Genomic DNA, 7,145 nt, shown 5'->3' with positions numbered 1-7,145 from the left:
TTCATATGATGAATAATATGTGTACACATTTTCAGACAAATCCTTCAAATAGTTTCTGAGTAATGGTCAGGACAAAATCTCGTCTACAGACAGACGGACATGGTGATTCCAATGTAACCCCCCCCCCCCTAAACTTCGTTTGCATGGGGTATAATTAAGAACAAAACCTGCAGCTCCACTTTCTGCTTATAAATTGGAATAGGAATCTGAGATTTTCATGCAGACGAAGTGGCAGAAAAAGGTTCCACATTTTTCACAATCATCCAATCTGAAAGTAAACACGATTCCAATAAACAATACAGATAAGACTGCTCAAAGATAAAGTGTATGTGAAAGCCATTTGACAAACATTAATGAATTAACGTTAATGAAGAATGGTCAAGAGGAATAATTAAAATTATGAAAACACAACTTGAAGCTGACATGTATTTTTTATGAGCAGCCCATTTACCACATTTTAAAATCACCTGACAGGGTTTGTCAGGAAATACCGGTAGTGGGAATTACCGGTGATAAATACCGGTATTTCCCGTCCCCATGAATGCTACCAACTTCATCAAAATGGGAAATTTAAAATGTTAGAATTTATTCCTTTTCATCTATTCAATCTTATAATAAATTCAGAAGTAAACTACACATAAAAACAGAACATGAATAAAATAATAATATTTAATAGCCTGCATTCTAAAAAAACTAAGTACATCACTACTCCAGGTTCCTTACCCACATGCATCCTGAAGCAGAACAAATTTCCATGATGGTATCTCAAGTCAGTAAAAACAAAACTTAATTTTCCGATTCAAGTATCTTTTTAGTTTAGTATTATCATGATTATGAAGTTAGTTAATTAATATATCTTATAAGGAGTACTACATCACAATATAGACCCAAGCAAGATGATTCAAGTTATAAATATGAAGCTATTTCTTATTTCCCATTATTTCATTGGAATTATCCTTTGAAGAGGGTGTCTTTACATGTACATTATGTTTTACACAATCAATTTCCTTTTTCTTTTTCTTTTCCCGTGGCTCTTCTCTACTGCAAATTCTACACAGTTTAAGAAGCAATGTTTCATCTGTAATGTCAATGAAATATTGCATGTATTGTCAGAAGTAAGTTATATATGGAAATATTCCAAATTTCCTCTTTCAGCAACAAATTTTAAACATATATGTCAAAAATATGAGGGCAAATATCTTGAGATACTAAAATCATGAAAATAATGGATTAAAAGATGATTCTGTTAACATAGATTCTTATAAAAAATTGTGCTATCTTCAACTAATTAACCAGTATGACAAGTTCAGATTGGTTAGATAATGAAGGAAGAAATTTGTGTGAAATTCTTTCAAAATGCTACTCCTCCTACAGTTTTGGTCTGATTTCAATATAACTTGGCACACAAGTAGGCTACTCTAAGATATACAATTCTTTATATGGGTTTTTGACTTCGATGAATATTATTGCCTTGGTTACTAAAAATACAAATTTCTGTTTAATACTCTCAAAATGCTACTCCAAATACAATTTTATTCTGATTATAAATGTGGCATGCAAGTAGACTATACTTAAAACATAAAGAGGCTTAATCAAGGATCATTATTCTATTTATTGCTGGTGTAAAGTTTCAATTCCCAACTAAGTAGTTTTCCCAACTAAGTAGTTTTCTCTTCCTTTGCTATAAGTTACAACCAGTTGAGCAGAAGACATAGACTTCTGGGGTGTTTTTGCAAGTCTTGCCAGAAGTGCATATTCTGGTTCATTTGTTTTCCACCACAATAGAGGGTTGGCATTAAGAGGGATAGATGATAGCTATATAAAATTTTCAAGTTCTGATTTCACTCTTTGTGCTGTTGTTTTTCAAGGGGTGGCAGAACCAATGATGGATGATATACATCTTCAAGTAACTGTTCTTTTGCTGATTTCTTTGCTGGTGGAGGACAAGGGTCACATTCAGCTGCAGCATCTACATGTACAATACAGAACTCATGAGATTTCACATCATTTCAGATAGAACCAAATGACATCTTTTGATTAAAAAATTATTGAGCACATATCAGAATATTTTAGTCTTTCATTTATGAAAATGAAATTAAAAATTTCAAATTTACAATCAACTTAATTAAAAAAAAATAAAATTAATATAAACAGAATAAATTTACCTTCACTCATATTGAGCTCAGTCGGTAGAGCGCTCGCTCCGTGATCGGGAGGTTATGAAAATCAAATTAAAATGCGCTAAAAATTTTCAATGAGTTACAAACTCCCCGTGTCAGCGGCAGGCGCTGGCACGATTTTTTTTGCCGAAAAAAATATATACGGTGACGTTAATATAAAAATCAGAAGGACGTTAAACAATATACAATCAATCAATCAATCACTCATGTTGAGTGTTGGCAAGTCAGGTTTATTGTTGTTTAGATACTCGGCTGGGGGGCCCTGTCTGGTTATCTGTAATTTCTGTTCCTGGTTCAACCTTTACCTGCAAATCAATATTGAAATTTAAGTAAAATGTAGTATTGCATGTTAATGTTATTTATTTTTTATCTCAGTATATCTGGCATTACATAATTAAACCTTGATAAACTACAGTGATTGGGTCCACAAAAAATACTAACTTTTACAGGATCCTCTCCTACGATAAGTGCTCTTCCCTCAATGTTTCCATACACTTCGTCTCTCTGATCTTGTTCCAGTCTGGGAAGACCCTTAAAGCGAGGATCTAAGGCAGCACACAACAATAAAAATTCAGATGTTTCATCTTCTGTGTATCGTTTTGCAAGATCCCCCCCCCCCTTATAGCTTTTTTTACATCCCTTACAAGATTGGAATCATGTACATTCCCTGCGAAATTTTCCAAAATAATTGCTTTCATTGGATAAATCAAGGATACTGTAGATGATTGCTCAGTACACATTATGTTAGTGACAGTGTTTAATGGTTCCAAATCTTTCAGACTTGCTCAGCTTCAGATATGTCATCGCAAGACAGAGTGACCACATCTCGAATGTTCTTTATCACTTCTGGATATGAAAGAGCTGCATGAGTTGCTGGTTCCTGCTCTAGATATCACTGGATCATATCATGGCTGCTATTCCATCTTGTCTGGACATCCTGGACTAACTTATGAACAGGTAAACGTAATTGTTCCTGCTTTAATTTAACCACTGCCGCTGCTGTAGTGGAACGATGAAAAAAGCTTACAACTTTACGTATCCGGCCAAGCAGCCTGCTTAGTGTAGGAACTTTTATTCCCCTCTGACATGCCAGATTAACTGTGTGGGCAAAACAACCTATGTGAGGATGTAGATCAGCCGTTTTAGCCGCAATGTCCATATTGGATGCATTGTCTGTCACAAGTGCAATTTCATGCTCTGTAATGGCAAATTCCATTCTGTAACTGCTTCCATAATGTCTTAATTGTCTGCAGTACATATGATTTCATTTTCCAGTCAGACTGTATAAATGCACTGTTATGGTTACATAACTTTCGCAAGCTCTTGACGTCCACGAATTGGTCTGTGGTCAATACAACAGATTCTGTTTTCTTAAGTTCACATTAAAGTTATGTTTCACTTCATTGTATAACTGAGGGATAATTTTTTTCTGAAAAGTATTTTCTTGTAGGGCCACACCAATTTAATTTCTTGTTTGTCGGACATTTGATGAAAAAAGTATGAGCAGGCTAGCGGTTAAATAATAATATTATTACTTTTTTGTATGCAAAATTTTTCTTTGCCAAATGATAGTTGATAGCTCAAGATATCATATCTAAAAAAATAAGTTATATCTGGTGGTTAATAAAAAAATAATCTGTTGACCCCCTAGCCTGTTTAAATCTGTAAGACGCAATTGTCCACTTACTGTTCTCGTTTCCTCGACTTTCACCTTATTTAGCTCACTATCTGAATCAGTCGTGACACGAGATGAAACCGTTAAAACGGAAGGATGGTGTCTATCAATATGCTTCTGCATGTTTGTAGTGTTGCCATTGTATTTCAAACGAGCATCACATATCTTGCATACCACTTTACTTTTATCTGTAGTTCGTGCGCCGTCTTTTTCATCAGTTTTACACTGGTAGCCCAAAGTGTTCCAGACACCCTACTTACTGCCATATAGCCTGTTTCCCTGGCCTTCCCATAATGCTGCGCTAACGAAGGCCAGGCACCCACTGATTTTTGGTTTTCGTACTACATTTCATGCATTATACAATTGATCATAATTATCTACACCCGTGAAGCGGAAGGAGGGGGTGGACCTTTATATTATACAGAGACATATAGAATAAACATCCGAATGTAGAGTCTGATAGAACTATGAAAATCCATAAAGTAACGAAACAACACTTTATTAACATATTATGAAAATGTATGTGTCCTGTTATGTTGTACTTCAGCTGTGAGACTCCGACAACTCGAATTTCCTCGGAGTTTTTACAGCGTTTCAACAGAATTAAATTATTTCCTGGTAAACATTTCCACACCTACAGTAAGCCTGATAAGAAACTGTCTGAGGTAATATGTCTTACGATTCGTTTATTATAATCTAAGAGCAGAGTATGAAATATTATGATATCCAACTGATACATGGACTCAGAGTGAGACACTATCCTACTTTACTTTAATTTGTGGTAGAACATGTGCATATTTGAACAGTATGTGAGTTCAAAATGAAGTAATCTTTATATCTTGAATATTGATAAACTGGTTTATTGAATATTTATTTACAGGCTGTCAATGCTGAGGAAAAGTGTCCATCTTTTTTTCATAATCATATCCATTCTTATGCCAAGTCAGAAACGCAAGTATGCATAATCAAGAATTCATATAGAAAATGATACTTTTGTTGGTAATATTATACTGGTATATAATATCAATGTGAAATAACCATCATGCATACCCATGATAAAAAGTTTCTGTTTCTCTCACAATTAAAACTTGCTAGATTGTATTTATAGAGGGTGACAACTCCCAACAAAAATATACAGAAAAGGCCAAGGGGAACCCCGACAGGAGCCACACCAAAACAAAGTGACAAAAACAGGTGGTGTTTTTTTTTTGTCTTTTTGACACATATGTACCCATAACAGTATGACAAAGGTTGATATATATAGAACAAGGATAATTTTTCAACAGTCTTGAACTTTTTCTTGTGGTATTGAACCACTGCATGTAGGTCTATAAAAACGCTGGTTTTCAATTTAAAACTTGCTGGTACTGATTATTTTACTGAAATCAATTGGGAATTTTCCATATGAATTCTTTCTTCATGTCACCTTTCTGAAATAAACTAAATTTTACCTAATTTTTATCCACTTTATGTTTTAAATTGGTAATTACTAAACATATTTAAAGAATGACATTTTGGATTTTATTGTTGTCAATGTTGTCTATAAGTCATACAAAATAATCATTTCTCAATTCAAAAATTCCATTTGAAAGGCTATAATAACATGATGTGCAATGATCATTTATTATTTAGAACCTTGGATCAAGATGGTCAAATGAGGAAAAGCAATTTTTAATAAATTACTTAGAAGTTAATCCACCTGTCGACACTTAGTGCATTTCAAACAACTACTGGAGGGAGTGTGCGACTGCAATGAGTAAAGAGTTGAAAACCTCACGAACTAGTAAATATACCGTATAATCCCTATTAACCGCCCATGCCCCTATAAGCGCCCCCTTAGGTCTTTTTCAATTGTCAGGAAATAAGGGCCCCCTGTACAGTGATTAAAATCAACTAGAATCGTATCAAAATATTAGAGAAAGTGAAAATGAAACTTGTCTATTATCCAATTTCTCAGTGGAAAATAAATGATTTAGCATAATATGGGTGGATTATCTTCACTTTAAGTAAAGTTAGACATTATTTTTGTGGTTCCTTGAACTTATTATTATTATTTTTTTTTGAAATTTTTAAGTTAAAATATGACATTAACTATCATAAAGAGAATACCAAAATAACCGCTCCTTTTTGCAATTTTCTAAGCGCTCGGGGCGGTTAATAGGGATTATACGTTATTTTGAATATTATATGTTTTTGATAGTAGCTTAATGCCTAAATGGTTTTCATCCAGTAATCAACATAAAAGTCTTTTTGTTACCATAAGGATATGGAAATAACGAACAGTATTCAATCTCAACGTCCATTAAACAAATATACAAAATAAGAGCAGAGCTAACACGGACCTCCGAAACATCAGAGGTGGGATCAGGTGCCATGGAGGAGTGAGCATCCCCTGCTGACCGGTCACACCCGCCGTGTGCTCATTGTCATAATCAGGAAATAACGGAAAAATATCCGTAGTCAATTCAGTGTATAATTAATGGACTAACAATTGGTATGAAAAACGTCAGTCAGCATTTCATTCAATGATAAAATGTATTTGCTGACAAGGTCATTGTATCGACCATAGAATTTACGAAATGATGACTTTAAACGAGACTGTTGATATTCTTGTTTCATCAACTTGCTTGTCAATAATTTACCTCGTTTAAGAAATTGTTCATACGTAGAGCATGCTCTTGCGTATCGAATCAACTGAGATGTAAATACTCCGTATGCAGGTGATGAAGGTATATTGCTGCATAAGTAAGGGAAGTTGACGATAGAAAAGTTAAAGTCATCACGTTTATCATATAGCTTGGTTGTTAGATTACCATTTGTGTCTTTTTCAAGTAAAATATCCAAGTATGGAGCAGAAGTGTTGGACTCTGTGGTATCTTTTATCTCAAGCTCACCAGGATATATCGTGTCGACGTAGGAATGGAAATTATCATTATTAATTGACAATACGTCGTCGATATATCTAAATGTCGAGTTGAAGGCCACAGCAAGTGTTTTTTTCTTTTCACAATAAAGAAATTGTATATATTATAAACTTAGCATTTTTAGAAATTAATACACATGTATATTGATTGATAGATAACTTACACTTTTTAAACTAAGGTTACTCTTGTCGTTACTATCATAATCGGAATATGAAGACCACACAGGAGCCATCCTATTGCAGTACAGATCCTGATGTCATGGAAATTGATAAATTATATCCTGTCAGTGTGATACAAAGAAGATTCCAGTTTCCAGACCGATATTTCTCTGCCACCTAAATGGTTTGCATTAATGATATGTGTATT

General features: G+C 34.1%; 1 pseudogene; it reads right to left on the bottom strand.

Annotated features, from left to right (window-relative positions):
• Nucleotides 1-1,641: 1,641 nt before the first annotated feature.
• LOC134257851 (uncharacterized) lies at nt 1,642-3,396 on the bottom strand (annotated as a pseudogene).
• Between the last annotated feature and the right edge of the window lie 3,749 nt (nt 3,397-7,145).

This window comes from Saccostrea cucullata, unplaced genomic scaffold (assembly GCF_032062105.1).
Source record: "Saccostrea cucullata isolate Sc308-1 unplaced genomic scaffold, CSIRO_AGI_Scuc_v1 ctg2207, whole genome shotgun sequence".
Taxonomy (NCBI): domain Eukaryota; kingdom Metazoa; phylum Mollusca; class Bivalvia; order Ostreida; family Ostreidae; genus Saccostrea; species Saccostrea cuccullata.
Note: the sequence above shows the minus strand (reverse complement) of the source record. Positions and strands in the feature narration are given on the sequence as shown.